This window comes from Mizuhopecten yessoensis, unplaced genomic scaffold (genome assembly GCF_002113885.1).
Source record: "Mizuhopecten yessoensis strain PY_sf001 unplaced genomic scaffold, ASM211388v2 scaffold431, whole genome shotgun sequence".
NCBI classification, from domain to species: domain Eukaryota; kingdom Metazoa; phylum Mollusca; class Bivalvia; order Pectinida; family Pectinidae; genus Mizuhopecten; species Mizuhopecten yessoensis.
The window spans coordinates 222231-246754 of record NW_018403543.1 but is presented as its reverse complement, the minus strand read 5'-3'; the positions used below and the strand labels follow the sequence as shown (position 1 = coordinate 246754).

The window sequence follows — 24524 nt, the reverse complement described above, 5'->3', positions numbered from 1 at the left end:
TTCATCATTAGGAGGAAATATAAATACCTCAAAGGCATCTTTTGGTTAAAACTAGTCCAAAGGTTATAAATGTTTCATGATCATGTCTATGATGTGGGCGGCAGGGTTTACTGGTCGCGCTATTGAACAGTAATTATAATCAAAGGCTCCTGTCAAAGGTTAGCATTGGTCTGGTGAGGCTACATCAGCGGGAGCGTTTTTCTTCAATATAAGATGGAGTAGATCTCTAAATGTCAGGTCACTGGCTTATTTAATACACAACTACAGCGTATTCACAAGAAACAGGAAAGGAAATGTGTTATGCCTCATCTATAATCCACGTGAAATCCATTTGCTGGTCCTTTGAAGATGCCACATTGCTTTTATTGAGGCATTAACTTTCAAAATACAAATGTTTCTATGTCAGTATTCACATCGAACCATACATCTAACTTGTGTATCACTATCAGTGGTGGGTGGCTCAACAACAAGTAGTCAAGTACATTGATGATTTTATTTGAATTTGAAAAACATGTTTTCAAAATCAATACCAAAATGGCAACATGTACATTTTTTTCAATTAAAAAAATTAGTAAAAAAATCACTTTAGACTGCAAACAGTCCTCAGGCTGGCTGAAATTCCCTTTCTCATTCATGGCAACTTTCAGTCTATCTACAGTAAAACCATGATTGATAAACTCAAGTAGTATAGTGAAAACCATTGATTAATTACAGTTATAAAATAGGACACTATGTGTCTTACTTCTATGCCAAACAGTTAGATTCCTTTACTTTTGTAACCTACAGACAGCTCTTTGCCAGTCCTGTATCAACACTGTAAGGCTGTAAGTGAAGTTGACAATGTTTACCATTTGTTACCTCCGTATCTTTAGACAATTATGCTGATATAGGAAAGTAGGGTTGGACATTTATAGATCCTCTAGCAATGTAAATATGATACTCTGACAAAATGTTAAATAAAACAGGTAGTACTTACGATGATCCAACGTTACATCTGTTGTAAATAATCAGTTTCCCATTCCTTGCAATAGAAAAACGACGTTTGAGGCTCCACTTATCTCCTGCAGTACAGTACCACTCATACAGAAATCGTGACACAGACATTACTGCCTGTCCATAGTTCTTGTACAGACACTCCACACACAATGAGGCAGGTTTTTAAGCTTTCATGTTGCATGTTTTGCTTAGTTTTATCAACTCGATCATGGGTTTTTTTTAACAGAAAAGACCAGCATGATCTAATTTTGATGCTAAAAGTGAGGGTTTTGTTGATTTCCATTAGCTGCATGCATGCAATAATCAAACTATCAATATGTAGGGAAATGTAACAAAGTGTAGACAACTGTGCCACAGTGTCTGTCCAACCACCACATTTTATCTGTTGTTATGCAAACACATCAGAGAAATTTGATCCTGACATGCAAAATGTTCTTCACAAGACACCCCAAGAGACATGCAAAATGTTCATCACAAGACACCCCAAGAGACATGCAAAATGTTCATCACAAGACAACCCAAGAGGAAAATGTATATAATAGATAGCCAATTATTTCCAAACTTGTTACATTGGGTCAATAGTGTAGCTATCAGCATAAATACTCTCAATGCTTCAAGCTGTACAGACAACCCCAGTTGAATTGTACATTATACAATGGCTATTTTTTCAGTAATTTTTAACAATTAGAAATAAGAGACCTGATTTGATGTTCGTTTCAACCTACTCATGGTGACACTTGAGCATGTAATGTGATTAATTCTTGCTATTTAACTTTTGTAATATATGTATTGATTCAAAAATAAGTAGAACACAGCTGTTTCATTGTTATATGTATACATATATGTATATAAACCTCAACACTAATTCCCTGATCGACCCTGAAGCTTATGATGTTTTTCAGCAAGTTGTCACATCTCTATGATCTGACAATTAATAATTAGTTTTTAAATACTGATGTTCACAGTGAAAATATATGTGACCTTTCACTTGTGTTGGATATGCATAAGGAAATGTAAATCAATTCATTTTAAAATCTGAACAGAACAATGCGTTTATGAATATTTGGGTAGCCAAAAAATTCCTGTAAAAGGAAGCGTGTCTGAGCCAATAGTTTTCTCTATAAAAAGGGCATGATGTTGAAGTGCCAAGAATCGTACAACAGTGGAGTGAAGCGCTCGCTCCCTGGGGTTAGCTGGTGACAGAAGAGTAGCATCTTATAGGGATGGTGAGACACATCCTTATGCTTCTGAACAGTTGATCCTCGACTTTACTGCCGATTATATGTACATCTATAAGCCAACCTGCATAGTGCAAAACATTAAATCATTTGATTTGTATTCCTCGCTGTCTACACTTGGTCATATAGAGCCTGCAATAAAACTGTTCAAAGTAGTAGCAAATATCTTATCAAACAGCAGTTTTGTGTGGGTAGCTATCTCACGGCATTTTTCTCAACGAAGTCTCATCACTTGGTCAACCTCGAAACCATTTACCATAACAGTAATATCACAGGTAGCACAGGGCAACCATATACCTACTGAAGCAAGGCTGCATGATAGCCCCCAATCTTACGATAAACAAACAAGGAGTCATAACTCTGTACGGCACCGACCTGATTACAGTACTCAACACTCTACCATCCCCAAGAGGGAACTCACAAATAAGATTTGGCAACTGTAGATGACGAAATATATGGTACATGCCTAGAACAAAATGACACGAGGGCGAGGGCGGACTGACTAATCACCAACAGATGGAGTGTAAACTTGCTGTATGGTCCCCTGCAGTTAGTGCTGGTGGGGGGCTAATAACCTGTCATTGCAATGTACAGGTCTACTATTCGGAACCATCTAGAACTTTGAACTTTCAACTCTTAAAGACCAATAATAAGTAACTATTTTGATCAATACACAAGCATTTCTAGAGCTCATACAGGATACAGTCTTTACCGATACCTTCACAAGTACATTCACTCCCAAACATTTTAAATTATTTTTTGTTACTTATCTTCAATCTCTCCTGTAGCAGTATTGTCATTGAGCATGTAACAGGACATTCAAAGATTTAATGAGGATGACGATCAAAAGGGATGACCGCATGAAGTGATGCAATTGACAATTGTAGAACCTCAATTCAGTTTACTGTAAAATCATTTCATCTCACGCTGGAAAAGAATTCACAGGATGCCTTGCTACAGACCGACGTTCATCATATATGCTGATGACAGACTGCTTCAGATACCAAAAACCGTGGGAGCCTGCAGTTGGCAAATGATCGAAAGTTCAGATGCTAATTAACTAGTGTAAAACCTGGTCTGTTGTAAGACCAAAGCTCAAGAAAGGTGTTCATGTGTCCCCAGAACTCATCTTAGTGGTCTGACAAAACAGCTTAAACTATTGCTGTCCCTAAGTACCCAAACACGATTCCCTTTTTATGGGAACCCAGGTCTGAAAATGTGTAACCGGGTACCTGTCAAAATAGGTAACTTTCATTGACCAAGTCAACAAAGGAAAGAATATAATATTTCAATATTCCAGATATTAAATGTTTCATATCAACAGGAAATGACATTTTATCTTTTTGCTATAAGATCACAAGCAATATAATTACCTACTTGTTTTCTCACGGCTGTATTTCTCCTCTAGAACTTTCGTCCATGTCCAACATGTAATAAAATGACTTTAGCAAGTCTAATGCAACACAATTTGTACATATTTAAATAAACGAGATCACGTTGTTATGTCCTAGCTGTGGTTTGATTCTGTGATTGCAGCTAAGTTTATTGTGTCCTGTTTGTGTTGAGCTTGCAGATGTGCAAGTATAGAACATGAGTTGAAGAAAATTATGTATGTCTTTACTTCCAGAACTATTTACACATTTACATATATATGCAGTTAGTGTGTAAATATCCTGATCAGCTTGTAGTTCGAAACGAAGGTTAACACATCTTGTGACTCAATACATACGATGGTTTATGTAAATTTATAGAAAAGGAATTAATATCGAGTGGATTTTAATATCTTTCTACAGTTGTACATATAGCCCACTCTGAACGGCCATGTATTGTGCAAGGATGAAATATTTTAAGTACTCGAGCATGATTTAAGTTTCAAATTACGATTACCCAAGCAGGAAATTTTAAACCTGTTGCATAATAAATAAAGTCAATTTTCATCATTTATAAGCCCAAATTACACACGGCACACATTCTTTCTAGTCACTGTGTATCTATCACCTCCCTAGAATGACTTTCGCAATGACGAGTCTAAATCCGAACCTTAAATGATGTAATCCTGATCCTCAAATTCAGGACTTCTAATTTCTATGGGACTAGTTGGTTACCTCAATCTTGAAACCTCTGATGATCCTGACCCTGAGCCTAGAGGATCATATATCCCTGATGATTGTTAAATCGAAGGTCCTCAGTGCTAAGGATGCTAAAAACACCAGTATTACTATTGACAGTTGCTAAAAGAAACCATTATGCAGCTACCCTACATCTACAATGCATTTCATTCTGAAGAAAATAAAGAACTAGACTGATTGAGGCTGAAATTGTGAATCCCTGTGATAGACTGTATCTCCAAAGTGCCTGCATGGCTATATTCCGTCTTTTCGTATTGCAGAGTTATGTTGTGAGCAGGTATTGATTGTTACGTCATTGGTTTGTGAGAGTAATGTCGTCAATTTTTGAGAAAACGACGTAATTTTCTCACACAAACCAATGACGTAACAATCAATACCTGCTCTCAAGGGAAGATAACTCTGCAATATGCAAAAATGGAATAGACCAGCTACACTACCTGAAACGAACGGACACAAAGAGATTGTAAGGCTAGAGCTAATGAAAATTTACTGATTCCAGTCATGCATGATCTGTTTCCCTTCATTATGTCATCAAATATGTTATAAAAAGAGATCTGCTAATAGGAGATTCAATATAATTTCCTAATAATGTGATGATGTGGCCTCTAAACCAAGCCATGTTGGCAGTTGTGATAACAGACCAGCCTATTGATTGGTTCTCGCCATAACATCTGTACAGTATTCAAGCCCTAGGTGATTGAAAATCCCAAAATCAAATCCACATTAGCTCTCCTCTCCCACTGATTTTGGCTACACAGACAAGAAATCGATACGTTGTGTCAAATATGTGTTTCCTTGACATCAATTTTTCATTGGATAATGACTTTCATGGATTAAGCAAAAGCATAACTCACAAAGTTTGAATGAAAATATAATAAAGTCATTAGTGTAAGTAACAGTGCAGATTAAAAGTAAGAAGATCACCAACAAACTCCTCCAACAAATGGGACTGTCCACAATTGTATTGAACTAACCCAATGCTGGTGAGGAACAGTATCTGGCTGCTAAATTAACAGGGGACTGGGACCAAAGACGGAGAGACAGCAGTATGTTGCTTGAGGAAAAACTTGTCTACTTTATGCTCGTCATTTATCTGCACCTGGTATCCTTATTTCATCAAATACGGTACATTGTACTTGTTTTAGTGCACAGTGACTAAGTGTTGGTTCCCTTCACTTCATCTAGGTCTTGGGAAATATATTTTTATTTCATATTTCTGTACATTAATATTGAATTTTACTCTGAGCATTGAAATCTTGATGGCAAATCAACACAGTAAGGTTATGCAGAAACCATCAACACAATAAAGTCATACAGAACTAGAATTATGTCAGTGTGACATTAAAGCCCCTCACCACTTTAAATTTAATTGCTTCAGTAACACATTGAGCATCAATATCTACTATAATACCTCAGATATGTCTTCTGTATTCTACTAATTGAAAATCAGGTCATCTGATGATGTTGCCTTTGGGATTTCCAAAATCAATCACCTCTTAAATGATGCCTTAAAGACATTTCTCCCTCTCCTCTTTTTTCACCCTCTTAAGTGTGACGCATTGTTGTTATTTTCATTAATTAGCATCCTCCAATAATGTGACATGAGCATTTACGTGCAGAATGGCAATCAGTGAATGGGTAATAAAGAATACCTGGTAGGTTTGTTTTGTGCTTGTGAAATGAGTAGTGGGAAAAAATGCATGGAGAAAAGAGACATTGTGCTCCTTTTATTTTTATTTATTTTTTATTTATATTAATATATGTAGTGATTTTATTTACTGTCATTGAGAATACAATTCATCACAAAATCTAACAAATGTTCTTGGAATATATTTAAATTATATTTCTCAATGCGACTTTACCAACGTAAGAGTTATTTCCCTTACATCGGATTGGATAATATTTTGACACAGCACGAATTCTTGTCAAACAGCAGCGGCAGTTGTGTCATGTTCTTAAATTGTCTCATTTTCATGAATAAATACACCAGAAATAGCATGCTGTGTTACAGAAATGTTTGATAAGCATACACAGTTCACATATCGTCTCGTCTCAGAGCCACATCCGTGGTAGCAACGATAGTTTATTATCGTTATCAACCAAAGCACGATATGTCATATTACGTTCCCGTTTGAAACATCAAAATAGAGGTTATACTTCATCACTCATACGGTTTATAAGTATATATATTTACTTCTTCCTTGTACTTACAAAATATAAAAGCTAGACCGTACAGACAGCGTCAACGCTTGACAGTCTTCTCGAATCAGAGTCAGGAAAACACTTGAATCTTTACGCGTGTGAAACGTCTTCAGACCTCAATCCGAGTTGCTAAAACACTCAAACCCAGTGCACGAATGAAACATTCCTATTTGTATTTAGTTTTCACCACCACAACACTCGTAGAATGCACCGGAGATAAACATTTTGTTTTCAGCAATTATTTAAAGTATGTATTATTATTTGGGAAGAGTATCAGAAGACACAGGTGAGTGTCAGAGATTCTACTTTCTATTCACGATAACGAGACTATATAGCGGAAGCATGCAAGACTGAATTTTGCGCACGCACCTCGAACAGAAGTGGGTCCGTCATTTCGTTCTCTGGACAGAATTAATAAGCCGCTCGGCTCTCGCCAAGTGCGGCTTAAAAATAGTATAAAGTATTACACGAAGACAGACACAGACTAAAATTTGTAGAAACTGGATAGAAACCAACACGGTAAAGGTTCCAAGTGTTGCAGTAAATGAAGCTTTTCTATTGTGGCCCCTTCAAAGCATAAAACAGGTAAGAAAACTCCTGATTCTTCAGGGGGTCCACATGAGTTGCCTCTTTCGATCATGTAATTGGACACTGCGGGTCAAAAGTATTTCATAACATTCCTGAACCTGTAGGGATGATAGATGCATTCAATCCGGTCAGCACAGAAATTAATATTGATCTGGTTTGTAACTTCCGATCCAGGAATGGCAAAATTGTTTGTCGATGCGACGTTAATATTTTATCATACATCAAGGCCTTCACATAATTAAAATGTCGATGATGATTAATCGTCAGCGTGGGCTGCTACAAAGGACAGGTAATCACCAAACAATTATGCACAAACAATGCCAACTTTACCAAATTTACATCTGAAAAGCTGTTGCATGCTTCGGTCATCAATATACAATTATGGCTGGATGTACACTAAACAGCTGAACAAATGAGAGGATATCCTTCTTGCGTGTAGATCTATTATTGTCAATGGTCTATAATCAAGGATACATATGTTACAGCACTTACAGTACTACACATGTCCTACACAGTATACCAAAGATTGGGGGGGGGGGGGGGGGAATTCACAATATAAATAACACTAATCAACTTTCATACACAGTAGTCTGTTAAGTCAACAGAATCTAGTAAAATATCACTCTAGTTTGATCTAATCTGTTCTAAAAACAAAATTGTAAAAGTGATGACATGTTTTCTATTATAGTAATGGTGACCTTGACCTCAGTTAAACACCAAACCTGTTTGAGTTATTATTATCCTTTACCATTGTATTGCATGAAGTTCGATGAAATCCGTTAAAAAATGGAAGTTGTTAGAATGAATGGTTATGGTAACGACCTTGACTCTTGGCATTAAGACACAAACTTGTTTAAGGCATTCTCATACTTGCCTATTTTATGATTATTTTATCAAAATTGCCTCACAAATAAGTTACTTGTGACTCTTATGTCAACAGTAGGTTTCACAAGTACATGTATGTGGCTACAGAACACAACATCCCATCAATGACCCTCCATATCTCCATCACAAGGGGATTACAATCTTCCGGTTCAGAACCACCTTAGCTTAAAATTCTTTCTTGTGTACCTCTCAATTTTTCACTGATACTTTATTCATATACATATTTTTTTTAAACATTAAATTTCTTGGTTGTGAAACTTATTTATAATGTAACTCTGATGTAGCACATTAATGCTTGAAACTACAATACTCAACAGGGTGTTCTCATTAACAGCCTGTTGACAGCAAAAATGAATAGCCTGCTGCTATCAACTTTGAACCAGTCCTACTTTAGGAATATAATCAGTCAATATGTTTAGGTCAGCATCATAGCATGTGACAATGTAATTGGGTATTTTTTAAAAGTCAACCACCTGTTTCAAAAGTTAGTGAGAACATTGCTTAACAAAGACGGTCTTTGTAAAACCCATCTTCATAAGGGAAGACGTTCAGGTGACAACATACAATATATATACTTGCAAATAATTAGTCAGAGACAAAAAAACAGTTTGCCCCACAAAAATGTACTTGATCCCCCCCCCCCCCGTCTCAAAGAATTTAAACAATTTTTCAGGAGAATTTCTTTTTAGGAGAATTTTTTTTTTTTTCTTATTGAAGATGAAAAATAGATTTTATTTTTTTGAAATTACAATTCTGCAAACAATAGGTCAGATATCTGTGATACAGTGCTAGCCTTGTGGTTTCTATACCTGACCTTTCTGGTTACTCCTGTACACAACATGTAACATTAGCTCATTACCGTTAGAACCAATCAGGAGGCGGAAGCCTGTTACTGATGCTGGACCTGTCTGATGGTCTAACATCAGGTTAGAAGCTGGAAGCTTAAGTTGGTCCATTCATGTTGATTAACCATCATCACTAGCTTTTAGTGTTCACATGCCAAATCACTTGGGTATTGACAAAATGTCAACCCGTCTGTCCATCAGTTAGTGATCATGTGACAAGGACTTCCAAGTACAGGGAGCTAGGAGATTTCAAAGCTAAGCGAAGCAGACCAGGCCTATACAAATTATCATTAGCCGCAAGACTTTTTATACCCAAGGATGTCACACCTAAAATAGATACATATATATATATATGGCGGTGACCAAACACTGATATAGGATTTAAGCTTTAACCATGACAAGTTAATAAAATTTTACATCTAAGCATCATGAATTTTATGTAAAGTCTGATACGAATGTGTGTTAATGTGGAAGTGAAAATATCAACAAATAAATCTAAAAGCAAAATACTTACATTGTAACAAAACCAACTCAAAACAAGACAAGTTTAGTCCACAGCCCGGGAAAAACAATAAACATCCATTCCAGGCAACGAAGAAGTTCAAGATGTTTTGAATCCTTGTGATGCACTCTTACATTGAAATGTGACAAGAAAAGGTAGATCTGGACTACAGAAACATTACTCAGACATTAGTCATTATAGGAAAATAAGTTAACATAGGACTACTAATTTTAGTGACATATAAAAAGAGCAAGAAACAGGGTAAAAGCAACCAATCTCTCTAAATTCATTAGGAAGAAAGAATTTATCGATATTTAGGAAATAAACTTGCAACTTATAAGTAGCAGCCTGAGAGAAAATTCAAGTATCGGTGTCATGAGCATCCCTCATATACAAGTTCTGTTATTACTGGTCTGATCCATAAGATGGTCCACTTTTTTCCGATTGCCTGAGAATCTATAAATGTTGAGAAACCAGTCAACAATACAACAGTGTAACAATATCATTTCTACAACCCTGTTCATATCTAGGTCATAATATCAACAGTAAATATGGTCAATAAATACCACAAGGACCCTGGAGTGTTCATATTGATCTCAAAGGAAATGTGACCTGCAGGGGACTGACATTTGAAGTTTCACACAGCATGTAATTTGTAGTGTATGGTGTAAGCACTGGTGATGATATAACAAACAGACATGAACACCATTTGTTGTTGTGCCTGTAAACGGTGGTGTCATTCGTGCACTGATCAATACTCAATAGTGTGCTGGTTTCGTCACAAAAGACCAGTACAGTAGGGCAGCAATCATTTCTGGTTTGAGTTGTCAACTGGTACACAATCAATACGTGTGCCCAGCTCAGGTATCCTGGTCAGTGTATGGTTCCCGGTACCACACGGAAGCCACTGGTAATGACATGAACATCATTCAGTAAACACTTGTAGCTAGTATTAGTTTCAGGCATGGTAATGTAAAGGTGCTTCATCATATTTTTTTCAGTGAATGATTGAAGATTTTGGGCACAAACTTGCTGAATTAATCATCATTATCAGAAAAAGTACATATCATTGCTCACTGTCAAAAACAAGATAAGCTGTTTTCTCCATAATAAACTTAATCCATGTTTCGCTAATGAAAGTACACGGATAATCCTAAAGAGGGGGGGGGAGCATAGCCATTAACCCCCCAAAACTGAAATTCATCCCTCTATATTCCAATTTTCAATAAAATTTACATAGAATGGCCCCTCGTAATTTTGATATTGACAAAAAAGTTGCTGAATGGCCCAGTACTGCTCTCAAATTCCAGGATTTTCCCTGTTAGTATGAACTCAAAACCAAGGAGAGTTCCATTAACTCATTCATCCCTGCAATTTCATAATGAACTATTCCAACCTTTAAATTGGAAGAGCTCAACTGTGTCTTCAGGGGTGAATGAGTTAACTTCATGAAAATTGCTGTGACATCTACAATTATTGATTATATTAAGACAGTCATCAATACTATTTAAGTATGACTTCAGAATAGTTTACACAATGAAAATGGTGTTAAATGATTCTCATGTAGTTGATACACGAACCATTTTCCTGTAATTGAATTAGGTTTTTTTATAGTATAGTGCGAGTGACCGAAATCCCATCACTACAGAGTTAAAGTTGTCAAGTTAGCCATTGATTGGCATTGTTTTTGTATAAAAATAGACAAAATCAAATATATGGGACCCCAATTATTTTGCATATATCCCACATATGTGTATTTTTTTCAAAAAGGCAATTACTATCACTGGAGTTGATTATATTAAATATTAATGCTATCAGAAACCAATCATTTTTCTGCTCTGTTGGGAAATGCCAAGATTTTGTTGTTTCCAAGTTTTTCAGCATATTTTAATGATTAATATACTGTATCAATGCCTGCAAGCTGTACATTTTCCATAAGTATTCATGAGCACAAAATCAACATTGTCAACATAACTTTCGTCCCTTATTCACTGTACGTTATTTACATTACCAAGGCAAGCAGCTCCAATGGACAAACACTATGAGAAAACCCATTCCTTAACATACACACAATAAAATAGTAACACACAGAACTGGTAAGAACACATTTCCATTTGATCGGAGAAATCAATTCAAATTAAAAGTGTTTTTTTTCAGTTTTCTTCATGATCACTGGGCTTCATAAATGTAAGCATGACTCTTTTTTTGAGATACGGTAACAAAGTTTGCTGTATTGCAGAACTGGTACTTGTAAATTTATGTAAGCAAAAGACTGCTCATGTTAAACTGGGCCCCACTCAGCTCGCATTTTCATTTCAATGTATAACAAAATGCAAATGAACACAATGTTTTACCAGGAGTCACCTTCTTTGCTCTGGATGGTATAGACAGGTCAATATTGTGCTTCCATCCCTTTGCTCTAGATAGTATATACAGGTCAATATTGTGCTCCCATCCCTTTGCTCTAGATAGTATAGACAGGTCAATATTGTGCTTCCATCCCTTTGCTCTAGATAGTATAGACAAGTCAATATTGTGCTTCCATCACTTTGCTTTAGATAGTATATACAGGTCAATATTGTGCTTCCATCTCTTTGCTCTAGATAGAATAGACAGGTCAATATTGTGCTTCCATCCCTTTGCTCTAGATAGTATAGACAGGTCAATATTGTGCTTCCATCCCTTTGCTCTAGTTAGTATAGACAGGTCAATATTGTGCTTCCATCCCTTTGCGCTAGATAGTATAGACAAGTCAATATTGTGCTTCCATCACTTTGCTTTAGATAGTATATACAGGTCATTATTGTGCTTCCATCTCTTTGCTCTAGATAGGATAGACAGGTCAATATTGTGCTTCCATCCCTTTGCTCTAGATAGGATAGACAGGTCAATATTGTGCTTCCATCCCTTTGCTCTAGATAGTATAGACAAGTCAATATTGTGCTTCCATCCCTTTGCTTTAGATAGTATATACAGGTCAATATTGTGCTTCCATCTCTTTGCTCTAGATAGTATAGACAGGTCAATATTGTGCTTCCATTCCTTTGCTCTAGATAGTATAGACAGGTCAATATTATGCTTCCATCCCTTTGCTCTAGATAGTATAGACAAGTCAATATTGTGCTTCCATCACTTTGCTTTAGACAGTATATACAGGTCAATATTGTGCTTCCATCTCTTTGCTCTAGATAGTATAGACAGGTCAATATTGTGCTTCCATCCCTACATGAAGTAATAGTGTTACCACATCTAGATCTGCAATGCGGACATTTGACTTGCAGACAGCCTCTTGATAGTGAATTATTTACTGTGATCAGCACCCATTTCCAGATCGTATCTCTAAAAGTTTACAGTATTGCCAAGAAACGTACACACAGACAACATATATGTCACAGAGGAGATGGGAGGATCAGAAAATACCACAGGCAGCACAAAATATCTTGTTTTGTATAACACCATATGAATATTCTGAACGTCTTTATATAACAACACAATATGAATATCTTTAAGCACGAGACAAATTACGAATATCTTTAGATATTACAGAATAAAATTATTTTTATATTAACCTTCCTAAACAGACCAACATAAATTGCAGCTATTGCTACATTAGGATAGCAACAATCGAAATGTAAAGACAATTTGGACAACAAATTTTGACAGTAGATGTCATTACAGCATTTGATATTGTAAAGATGAATAGAGTAGCAAACTGATCTGGAGAGAATTTAAATTGTGCAAAAAATGACCACAACATGTGGTTTCAACTATCATTTCCCCGAAAAATTATCGTGCAAAAGGGATCTAGGTAAAGTTTTAAAATAACTATCTAGAATAAGCATTGTGCCAGATTATTCTAGCTATTGGTTAGTCCTTTTTACATTTATGAATATGAAATAAATAAAAGAATATCAATGAATTTAGTTGAGATTGACGAAGATGTTCATGTTGTACATTATTTCCAAATGTATGCTAGTTAAGTGACCATCATTTGAGACACCACACACGAATGTGGTATTTTAAAAGGAAGAAACAGCATATTGGGACACTGTAAAGATTTGTCATGTTGCATAAGAATAGTATATATATTGAATTATTCAGGAGACCCAATAAGTTATGTGCTCAAATTTTGTAGTTATCCTTCAATATTATAGAGAAGAACTGAAGTGAACTGTCTTCTGCATGGGGGTATCTTAAATCTTATTCATGTATACATTGAGATGATCACTCTGTATACATCAATCCATCAGTTACAGTGGGTAAAACTATTAGGCATAGTTGAGAAAGCTGAACATAAGTGACAAGGATGGAAACAAAACTAATGGTAGACCATATCAGGCCTAGAGGAAAACTTCACAGAATGGTCTAATGGTAGACCATATCAGGCCTCGAGGAAAACTTCACAGAATGGACTAATGGTAGACCATATCAGACCTAGAGGAAAACTTCACAGAATGGACTAATGGTAGACCATATCAGACCTAGAGGAAAACTTCATAGAATGGACTAATGGTAGACCATATCAGGCCTCGAGGAAAACTTCACAGAATGGACTAATGGTAGACCATATCAGGCCTCAAGGAAAACTTCACATAATGGACTAATGGTAGACCATATCAGGCCTAGAAGAAAAACCTCACAGAATGGACTAATGGAAGACCATATCAGACCCAGAGGAAAACTTCACAAAATGGACTAATGGTAGACCATATCAGGCCTAGAGGAAAACTTCACAAAATCGACTAATGGTAGACCATATAAGGCCTAGAGGAAAACTTCACAGAATGGACTAATGGAAGACCATATCAGGCCAAGAAGAAAAACCTCACAAAATCAACTAATGGTAGACCATATCAGGCCTAAAGGAAAACTTCACAAAATGAACTAATGGTAGACCATATCAGGCCTAGAGGAAAACTTCACAGAATCGACTAATGGTAGACCATATCAGGCCTCGAGGAAAACTTCACAGAATCGACTAATGGTAGACCATATAAGGCCTAGAGGAAAACTTCAAAGAATGGACTAATGGAAGACCATATCGGGCCTAGAGGAAAACTTCAAAGAATGGACTAATGGTAGACCGTATCAGGCCTAGAGGAAAACTCCACAGAATGGACTAATGGTAGACCATATCAGGCCTAGAGGAAAACTTCACACAGAATGGACTAATGGTAGACCATATCGGGCCTAGAGGAAAACTTCACAGAATGGCCTAATGGTAGACCATATCAGGCCTAGAGGAAAACTTCAAAGAATGGACTAATGGTAGACCAGATCAGGCCTAGAGAAAACTTCACAGAATGGACTAATTGTAGACCATATCAGACCTAGAGGAAAACTTCACAGAATGGACTAATGGTAGACCATATCAGGCCTACAGGGGAAAACTTCACACAGAATGGACTAATGGTAGACCATATCAGGCCTAGAGGAAAACTTCACAGAATGGACTAATGAAAACATCTTCCTGAACAAATATCATCAACAAGATCACCATGAAAATCTGCCCACCGCACCAACCAAGTGAACTAAATATGTTATTGGAACACTTCTAATTTTTTTCTGCTGACAAGGCAACACTTGATTAAATCAAATTCTTTGATAGCGTTAGTTTAGGTTGATATGACTCAGAACTCGGCTAATGACAAAACTTCATCAAAGAGATCTAGTTAAATCAACCTAGTGCAAGCAAAGAAATGACATCATCATTCCAACATTTTCTGCAATGTCTTGGAAACTTGAGTATGTTTTTGTTGAGTAATGAACAATCTGCAAACCAAATGAAGTTGGAAATTATCCAAATGTACAGCCTTATATACGTTTTTAAATATTGACTTGTTGGAGTATCTGGCTGTTATGAGTAAAATATTCAGGTGACATTTATTAGAGTTTGTTTCATATTATATATATAGTCTACAAACAAAATAAAGTTGGTTATAATCCAAATGAACAGCCTTACGTTATTACATATTGCCTTGTTGGAGTATCTGGCAGCGACAGACTGAAGAAATTGCCTTTGAATGTATGCATGCTACACCTTCTCCAATTACCAATTACAATACAAAGCTGGCTTGCGATTGTTTAGCATACATATGCTATTATAAGTATTAAGTAACGGTGCCTTGGGATATTGATTAGGCATTTGAATGAACCTCACCCTTCCATAAAATCATCAAAAAGTTAACTTTCCACCGATAGCAATCACCATACATCATTATTTCTGGAAAATAGCATCACAGAAATGATTGCTTTGCTCCTAGAAGATAACTTGTGCAATATATCAGACTTATAGATTATGGTAGACAGCGGGACTCTGATGTGTTCCAGTCAGTTGATATATATATAACAATTGTTGAACCCGTAATACTAATAATGACAATGTTTCAGTAACTTATTGTAACGTTATTTCTTGCTATATATATATATATATATGTTACCCCCTTCCCAGCCAGTTTTCACAACACACACACATATATATATATGTAGATTAAGCAAAAAAAAAAGATTTTATTATAAGAAAGAGTTGTAGAGAAAAACAATTTCATCAACAAAGTATTTACTTACACAATGTAATACCGAGATCCTAAACCTACTTCTTAATTATTTATGAGCATGATTCAATGCAATCTGCTTAAATAAGGATGAATGCTGGACCAATTGTCTAGCGATTTGTATGTTCTAATCAGTGGTTAACTATACACTCTATCTATATATCTTTAACACTACTACGTGCACTCTTAGAACATAAGTTGTAAAATTAGAGGAATGTTAATAAGGATTGGTTAACCAGTGGGTTCCCTCCGTTGATTTTATACATGGTCACTTCATCATTTTCATTTATGACAGAATACGGTTAAAGATTAATTTATAACCACATTCCTTCATACTTACTTCTATTGTGTCAACCAGTACCAGACTTAACTCATTCACCCCTGAAATTTCATAATGAACTATTCCAACCTTTGAATTGGAAGAGTTCAAATGTGTCTTCAGGGGTCAATGAGTTAATATATATGCAGACTATCGGTTTATAAGGATATATTAATGTTTATAAAGTAATATATATTAAGAATTACCTGTACGTTTATGTAGGTTTCAATTTAAGTGTATATAAACCTGTCTTACATGCTTGTATACTTTTGTTTACTTGTAAAATTATATATATGGCCTTAACCTAGTTCTATCTGTCTGTAGAATAAATATAAGGCTGTAAATAATTCAGAAACACATACAATTAACATTTCATGTTAATGTTGACCCATCAACAAGCAGTTGTACTGCAACGAAGTAACTGATTAAGTATATAAATCTAAATGATATTCATGTTAAAGTTAGTTTATTTTTGGAAACACTGTTGAAATGACAACCATAAATGATGACAGCACATTTCATGCACTTTAAAATCAGAATCAATTCAGTTACCAATTTGACTGAACCTCCTACATTATCAACTTAGTAATCAAGCTTATTACACAAAACACACAAACATTTAGAGCTTTATTCCATGTTTCATTTCACATTTTTTTATCCTGTTTTACCCTGATTTTGTAGGATCCAATGTTCTTTTGCCAGAATAAATACTCATGAAAATAAGTTTAAAATTTGTGTTAAATGTTTTAAATTGTTCCCAATTACAGAAACCTGAAAATTTGATTCAACAAAATGTCCTGCTTAGTTTCACTGATTCAGTTATCAAGTATTCTGTAAGAATATTTACTGCTATTTCGGCTCATATTTTGACAAGCTGTGAAAATATGCCTGGACTTACGAAGTGTCCTATATATGGCCCAATGGCACTGACCAGTTTCATCTGTTGCAAGGAACAAGCACTTTACCAATTGGGCCAGAGATTTTTTCAAAGATTTTATATAGAACATCCTGAAAACTTCCACAAAAATAAAATGCTTCTGGAAACATGTTCATGTTTAATTATTTTGGTAAAGGACTGGCTGGGCTGGTTCTTGTCACTTAACAATTTCCAAGTCGATTTACTGACGCATGTCCAGCTATATTATCCAACTCATGAACTTGACAGAGAGTAGTATCATATATACATATATTCAAAATAACTTTGATTACATCAAGTGGTGTAAAACATATGGCATTTGCCAACCAGCGTAGCAGTCCTGTTGGTCCATGTCAAAGGGTCAATTCAATATTAATATCATAAAGGAAATGTACAACACATCTTCAAGATATCTTGAGTCCCAATACTTTTTTTTCTGTGATCCATTATGGCACTATAGAGGGATGTTTCATCGTAAGTATCAACACACTATCTGCATCTTTCCTCTTGAGTATCTACACACTATTTCCAAATCTCATTTGAAGGAGAAGTATGTAGGAACCATTGGTAATGGCATGACTCGAGCTCACCACAAAATGGTCATAATATATATATGAATACACACAGTGTACGGGTGTATATAACTTCAGTCAATGGTGATGACAATGCGTTAATGATTGACCAGTCAATTCCTGCTCACAATAAAATACAAATACACTGACAAACAATACTTGTAACAGTGATAATGAATGGTTACACGTGTAGTATATTATCTTTACTGTATAAAACTTTGAACTGGAAGGTGAGAATTTCAGCATACAAAAAATGGAACATCTTCACATCAAAGGTTTCTCACATAGTGCGAATGGATCCTGCTGTTATCCTTCAGACAAAATGTCTTCCTGGCAAAGAGCTAATTGAACATGTGGTTGCTTCAACATGTGTATTTTTGGTACTAATTATCTTTACCTATCTCACAGCCTAAGCTAGAACACTGACTTTATGAAGGAAATTCAGACACAGGTTACGCAAATATCGGGCAGGTTTTTGTGACCAAAAAGAATGGTCCCAGGATGACAATGTCCGGGATAATCCTGGAGGGGGCCATGGGGCCATTGACCGTTCAAAGCTGAAATTGACCCCTCCATGTTCCAATTTTCTTTAAATTTTACTTAGACTGGCCACTCTCCATTTTGATATTGACTAATAATTCCTGAAAATTACCCACTGCGCTCAAATTCAAGGATTTTCCCTGCAATGTGCTGTGTATATATACTAGCAGAATATATAAGTTTACACATGATTGTTATATGTAATGTGTATGAATGGAAACAATACTGATGACATGTTTAAATCTAATGACATGCAATCATTCAATGTATCTCAAACTGCATCATGTAACTTGTAAGTCATAAAAGTAGTGTTCTTAAATTACTGCCTGCCTGAAACATGCTGGCTACTACAGGGCTGTCACAATATATCGGAAAGCAGGTATATCGCAATACACGGGTATATCGTATCGTACCTGTAACCACAATACAGAGATGAAATATTGCTGTATCGCAATATTTTTCATTCTTTTTTTTATGTAACTGCTTGGTGTTTTAACTTTGCAAATTACTACGAATTCCAACAGATATTTGGTTAAGCATTAAGCAGGCTTTTAAAAGTTCAAATTATGTAATCAGTGGTTGGTATAACGACAAAAAAAATAATCTATGTAATCCGTATTATAATTTATATATGATTAAGTTTGATAACATTCTTACAACAACTTATTATAAAATTGAGCACATCCTTCCTATGACAATTTATCGAGATACGTATCGCAATATATTCATTCTGTATTGCAATATATATTGATACACTCTTGGCGTATTGTGACACCCCTATTGCCTAAGTGGCTACCAGACAAAAGAAGAGTACATTAATTGTGACCAGGCTAAAGTTTCTGATGTTCTGTTTAACATGGGCTATAAATAACAATGTCAATTGCAGGTGTTGTAACTTAAATATGGCAAACTTTAAAGCTATAACAACAGCTGATTTTATGACCCACATAATAGTTAAATTCCACTCGAAGAATATGGCCATAATAGTTCCCTAAAGATTTAATAAAACCATGAGTGTACTCACTATTAAAACAATTATAATTCTATGTGTTTATAAATTGTGTCATTAGTAATAGAAAGAAGGTAAAAATAATAACATCTTTACTGTATCCTTTCGCAACCTTGTCTAAGCTGACCCTTTAAAAAAAAGAAGATATTAATCAAAAGTCCTCAAGCCTTTAAGCTTCTTGTAAAGCATTGCATTTGTGTAGTGTAGACACTGAAGTGCAGCTCTATTGATTTATGTGATCTTGGGTCAAAGGCTTAAAGGCCAATATCAGTATACTGTCATGGGTACTGAATAGCTTGAAACCAGTGAAAAAAAGTATGGAGGATTTGTAACACCTGGGACCCCTAACATAACAGTCCAAACATAATGGTAATTATGTCCCTTTCCATAATTAATGTGTGTATCTTAATTGTCATAATACATTATAAAACGACAAAAAACTTGTGTATGAAAAAGCCTTTAGCAATATAAAGTAACAACGGTAACCCACCCAGCCCAACCTTATAGTCATGCAATGTTTGTTTACATTTCGGTTTATCAACAAGGAAACTGTAAGCATTAGTATTGTGGCTCGTTGTATTTCTCGATCATGATGAAGGTATGACAGCAAACATTCTAGTTAAGGAAAGAATGACATCTCATTTCTTCCCCCATTGAATATAATCTACGACACAATCGTTAAATCGTGACAAATTATTCGACAAAACCTTGTTTGTAAAAATGTCCATCATTCTCCATGCATGGCAAGTAGAGCCAGAGGTCATCCACATTAAAACAATATCATTCGAAAATAGCTGTTCTGGTCACGTTTCGACTATAGACCTAATTACACTGACAGTGAAATAAAATGTATCATCTGATAATTATGTTGATCTCGCAATGCGCTCAAGGCAGGGGTAATACACAATCCCTGTGCATTGCAATACACAACAAAATCGGAGTGCGTTCGATATCTCGGCAGACAACAACGAAACATGTTTTATATCGAAATAATGGATGAACTTTCTTAATCTTCTGGTTCTCTTACAACCTACCTTCTGAAATGTATTCGTCAAGGTGTCTTGAGTTGTACACACGGCAAATATAGGCCTACAGCGTTTCCTCCAACCTTCTGTTTCCGGAGATTATTCAGTGCTGTGTGAATTATGCAGCCAAAGTCGTCACGACCAATCAGCGAGTACGTTACAAAATTGTCAGTCATGTGATACCAGTGGCGGCTAACATGTATCATAAAACATTCGATTAGCTTACACAAGGATTTATTTATGGGGATGAATTAAAATAAAGTTTATTTCGAGTACAGACTTAGACAATTTATTATGATATATGATGGACGCAGGCTTTCCAGCTACCAAGTCCATCCCAATATAATAATGGTTCATAATTAACATCATAAGGTTACACAGGGACTGTTCGCACTGTTCCAGTCGTTGTAAGTCTTCGACTTGTGTGACTGTCCTTTATCTTGTTGTCATCGATGTAACGTTAGCAGCAAACGCACGTTCAACAAGCCCCTGATGAAGGCTATATAATCACCCTAAATTACTATTGGTCATTCTTTTTAAAAACCTGTAAAAACAGTTCTGCAAAAAGTGGGCATCTAGTGTTTTGATAAATTTTTCAGATGCATGCTTGCTTTTTAAATTGATCATAATTTGTTATGTTTAATACCCGCTATACTAGATCAAAACGAGATTTGAACGTGACTGAAATCTCAGAAGAGTACATCCTAATTAATTTCATCAACGTAGATCATCGGACTGATTTTTGAAACCCAACTCAGTAAATGCTACGGAATAACCACATATATTATCTAAAGTTCATTTATACCTAGGTCATGCGGAGCTTAATTCTTCTTTTACAAGCTGTGTCCCAGGGGCATGCAGACCTAAAACAAGACGATTGTAGCTATCACACAAATCATAGGAAAATGCCCGAGTAATATTTTCACCGGTATATACATGTAAAACCAATGGCCTTTTGACCGTAATGAACACATACACTTTATATAAAGTGTCCTTTCGTAACATTTAATACTATTATAGGAAATTTAAAGCTAGACATGACATAAACATTAAAGCCCTTTTCAGTTTTTATGTTTATCCCATGTGTAGCGTTTTCAGAACATCACCGATTGTTATGAAATGGCACATCCTATAAAGTTCATTTATCGATTTAGCTAATTTATCCTTTGTTTTTTTAATTGTAATCTGCTAAAATATATTACCAGGGAAATTTACTATGATTTTAGTGATTTCGCATGGAAACATCTATCTTGATTTGAGGCTATGCCTCTTTACAGCTAGAAAAAGAGAAATTACACTCCCGATGACCTAGTTATATCAATTAACTTCAGATAATATGTCACGGTACGAGAGAGTGAAAATTGCAACGGAGCCAGATCGGGAAACGAATCTGTGACCTTCGAATTCTACACGAACCATTGAGCTGGTTCCGGTGGTCAACCGGCCAAATCCCGCCAAGCACCTACCTCCCTTCTGTAAGTCTTACCCCATGAAAACAACACTATTTACACCACAAGATACACATCCCCATGCAAAGTGGACACAGTGCTTGAAGCAAGGGATGGTCACATGTACCTCAGCAACAGGAGAGGAACTATATAACGGAACCAGCCCCGTGACCTCCAAACTGCCTGATCACCGGTTGTCATAAGGCCCAGTCCCGCAAACATTTTGTACCAGGAAGAAAGTAGCGTGTTGCCGCAGCTTCCCAGCCCGCGATTATAACGGGAAATTCTCTCTAGTGCGAAGCTAGAATGCGACCGGAATCGTATATATATACAATTAAAACAGGCACACACACAACTCAACCCCTTTTTAGGTATGTTCGCACCCGAACACCTCTTCAGCCCAGACTCTTACTCCCTGTCATCCCTGAGATGGTCGTGAACAGGTAAATGTACCACTTGTAACAGGAAGAAGGTAATGTGTTTCCACAGGGATTCAAACCAACAGCCGTCAAGCTAGATTTGTTTGTTTGTTTGGGTTTAACGGCCCATCGACGAATGTGGTCATTTAGGGCCATGGTGATTTATTTATTTATTTTATTTTTTGAAACAAACATGTGAGTAGCGAAGATGAATCCAGATAAAAAGGTTAATTTTAAAAGCATTCGCATTGTATGTGTAGATAACTAAAATAAAAAGGGGTTTAAAATAATAAAAGAGAAATAATGCCTTCGACTCCACGGAACTGAAAAGAGTTTTCATATCCGGGACTCGAAAGTAGTTATCGCGAATGTGTTTAAAATCAGAACAAATGGAGGGTCACATGCGTGGCATGAAGGTGGATCTTCTCGTTTACAAGGTACGAATGTGTATAGGATATGTGTGCCCAGTACGGAGTGCCCAGTACGGAGCCGAGCGAGGACAACTTCCTCCCTACGATCTTTCCGACTGGGAATAGATGTTTTAAGTTTCGGTTGTACTTTAAAGATAAGCTAAAAGAGAGCCATCCTGATATAATTATACGTTTGATGCTACTTTAATATCATCACTAATCAATTGATCATTTTTTCTATCTTATCACGCCGAGCACAAATGTGTGATAATGTAGGGCCGATTGATAGTTTCTCAGTCAATATTGCTCTGGACGGGACATTTGGATCTACGGTATAAATTACTTCTGGTACATAAATCTAAAAAATCTTTTCTAAGCACTGTGAACAAAAATTGCCTTTGTTTTCGTTTCTTTTCCATTGATTTAGATCTTGATCTATGATCTACTCTTTCTTATCACTAGGTGTTGATTGTAGCTCTTCATCCTATGCTTGTGTGTATTTTTAACCGGCTGGCTCCCTTAGGTAACCGTTGAATTCCCGATGTGCATGTGTGCACTTATTCGGCTGCATTTTCGGTCGCAGTGTCACTCTATACTTGCAGATGTTACAGGTCGTGTGGGAGGATGTTCCGACCTTCCTCCTCTGTAACTAGTTTGAAGACTTTGGTGTCATCTGCAAAGAGACGCGTCTCTGAAGAACCAAGTTTGGAAGTTGGGTAACAAGATTACAAATAGAAAGGGGCCTAGCACTGATCCTTGTCAAACACCGAAGGTAACACCAGTTCGACCTTCATCCTCTCCACCTACAGGTATCCTCTATTGACCACTTGTTAATAATTTTGAAAGTTGTTCGATTTCAGTTAACGCTGGAGGCATACGAGGAATGGTATAGGAGGTTTTTTGTAAATCCATAAAAAAACAATCAAAAGCGTTTCTTTCTCAAGTGCTTAAGACGGCCATTTGCTATTACTTTAAGTAGTTTTAATGAGCTCGACCTCTCAAATGTATGGGGGTTTTTTGGTGAAAAATAAAAATGTATTTAATTGTATTCAATAATGTGTTATCTGATACTTGATGGCATATGACGTCTCGCGAGATATTGGTGTTATTTAGCGTTACACTCTATGACGTCGTTAATACTGATGCTATACCTGAAATATTAACGCATGCTATTGCGTTTAAGCGTCTTGATTGTTACTTCAGGAACAACATTCTAGCAACTAAAAGGTAAATCGCAGGTGTATATTTTTGTATGACTTCTCACCAAATGACGTGTCTGTGGTCCTGATTTATGACATAACGATACCAAGAAATACAGTTGGTATTCAATCAGGTGCTATCTTATACTTGGTGGCAATGCTTAAGGCTAAAACCCGATTTAATTTTGGACTTTGGTGTGATATAAACTCTCTGAAGATTGTGGGTAAGCTTCCTAACTTTATATCGTATTTGGTATATTCTTATGTATTCCTGGTTACCTACTTAGATCATTGTCCCTGCAGGTAGGGCGTAAGAATTGTATCTGCTGCCCCCATTGCATGATCGTAAGCGGCGACTAAATTTGCGATCTTATCTTTTCTCTTCTTTCTAAACACCTTTCCTTTTCCCTAATGTCTCCTTTGACAATACCTCACTTTTGGCCTTTAGTTGAGCGTTCGCCCCTGTCAGTAAGGCTTTGGGTTCTGTCCCCTGACCGAGACATACCGATGTGTGTAAAAATGGTAGTTTCTACTCCTGCTTAACGCTCAGCAATTTAGGAGTGGGACGACTGGTTCGCCCGTTGTCAATATAATGTGACCGGGTGGAGTGTCCTGCTGGGTGTCTTCGGCAGTATGTTTCAGTGAAGTAGCACTATAAAGTCGGCATCAGTTCCGCGCTATCGCAGCCTCCCAAAACACACACGCATACACTACACGCAAGCATCTTG

General features: G+C 36.3%; 1 protein-coding gene across 2 annotated transcripts in view; it reads right to left on the bottom strand.

Annotated features, from left to right (window-relative positions):
• Positions 1-20457, bottom strand: part of LOC110448769 (neurocalcin homolog) — a 61272-nt gene extending 40815 nt beyond the window's left edge. Inside the window, exon 1 of one of the 2 annotated variants that reach the window (XM_021495197.1) lies at positions 20330-20457. The gene's annotated coding sequence lies outside the window, so the exon portion shown is untranslated. Of the gene's footprint in view, positions 1-976; positions 1026-20329 lie in introns of those variants that run through there. The other variant, XM_021495205.1, reaches the window with a different exon arrangement.
• Positions 20458-24524: the final 4067 nt, after the last annotated feature.